Consider the following 1,552-nt stretch of genomic DNA (forward strand, 5'->3'; position numbering starts at 1 on the left):
ACACACACACACACACACACACACACACAAATCCCCAACAAAACAAGAACAAAAAACGAAAATGAAAGAAGAGACTCCTTTAGAAAGAAAAGGGAGTGTAACAATAAGAAGGAGGGGCAGCACGATAAGAGAATCAAAACGTCATAGATAAAGGATAAAAATGAAGAGAAGCAAAACGTCATAGATAAAGGGAGAAAAAGATTGTTATCCACCAGAGATTTAATCATCAAAAGTAATTCATTAATTAATTGTTTGGCGTCAACCCTTGAACTACTGTGAACGAGAGAGGTGGCATTATTTTTTAATGCCATTTGGAGCGGCCTCAAAGTGAACAATCAGAAATTTCTCAAGAAATCGATACAGAACTCTGCGGGGTTTTTAAAATCGATTGTTATGAAGTGTGCATGGAGTGTGTGAATGCGGGTTTTTGTTGTTAAGGGAGCTAGGGCTGCCTGGGGTGTAAGAGGTGAAAAGGGGGGAAGGCGGAAAGAAGAAAATTGGGGGGGTGGGGGCACCTTATTCACGTGTGCTCAGACACACTCTCAAAGCCCCAAACCTATTCATGTCAATGAATCAAAAGCCAAAATCACGAATTGTTGGATTGAAAGCCTGAGTAATGCTGACTATCTGACCGAAAGGAACCATGAATCATTTATTTATAGAGGCACAAGCTCGCTACATTTGGATGCTGTTTAAGTCAGTGGCGAAATGGATGGGTAAACAAATTAATGTTTAAAAGATTGGCTGAACAACTGAATCCTGAATGATTGAAAGATTGAAACATGACCCAAAGACGGCAGACCAGGAGAGCATGTAAAGGTAAACTGAGACCATGTCAAACTTGGGAAATTTATAGTGGGAAGAATGGGAGGTGGTCACTTTTTCAAGTCTTGTTTGTTTGTTTGTTCAAGTGAAGAGAAGCACATCGACACAATAGTGGTAATTTAATGCTGGGGACAACAGAGGGAAAGTAAAGAAGTTGGACCTAGCAGTAGCGACCTCAAACCACTCGCTTTTGAAGTCTGAGAATATATTATATTGACCAGTGGATACGGAATGGATAACAATAGCTTTGGAGACTAAAAAAAACCCATGTTCAGTCAACAAAAACGTTTCAGCGAAAAAGTAAACATTTAGTCAAACGTTGTAGTGTCTTGTTCAGGCTTGAATTAATTGTTTGAAGACGTAGTCGACACTTTTGTCCGATCAACAACAGACCAAAGACAAAGTTGCTGCTCATTTTAACCAATCATACACAAGTTGGAAACACGAAACTGCATTTTTGTGTTTGTTTCAGAGAACGAAAACAGAACTGTAACATTTGCATGAACAAAGACGTTACACTTCAAAACAGGGCGTCTAAAAGCATTTTGGGGTGACCAGAATGCAGAGCCTCGGAGAGTTATTAAGGAACCTCAGAGGAAAGGGTATAATTTTCAGCAGACGCAGAGCTTGGAAGAAATAAAAGTTGATTGTGTAAAGACCCCGTAAACGATCTAGCAAGCGGATTAAAGTCTACAACGTGCACCAACACTGGTTTGTGTGTGTGTGG

At 40.0% G+C, this 1,552-nt stretch overlaps 1 protein-coding gene across 1 annotated transcript in view; it reads right to left on the reverse strand.

Annotated features, from left to right (window-relative positions):
- The window catches only part of LOC101864327 (protein sine oculis), a gene marked incomplete at its 5' end in the record, with an annotated part of 63,524 nt that overhangs the window by 2,558 nt on the left and 59,414 nt on the right, over positions 1 to 1,552 (reverse strand).

Source organism: Aplysia californica, unplaced genomic scaffold (genome assembly GCF_000002075.1).
Source record: "Aplysia californica isolate F4 #8 unplaced genomic scaffold, AplCal3.0 scaffold00616, whole genome shotgun sequence".
NCBI lineage: Eukaryota > Metazoa > Mollusca > Gastropoda > Aplysiida > Aplysiidae > Aplysia > Aplysia californica.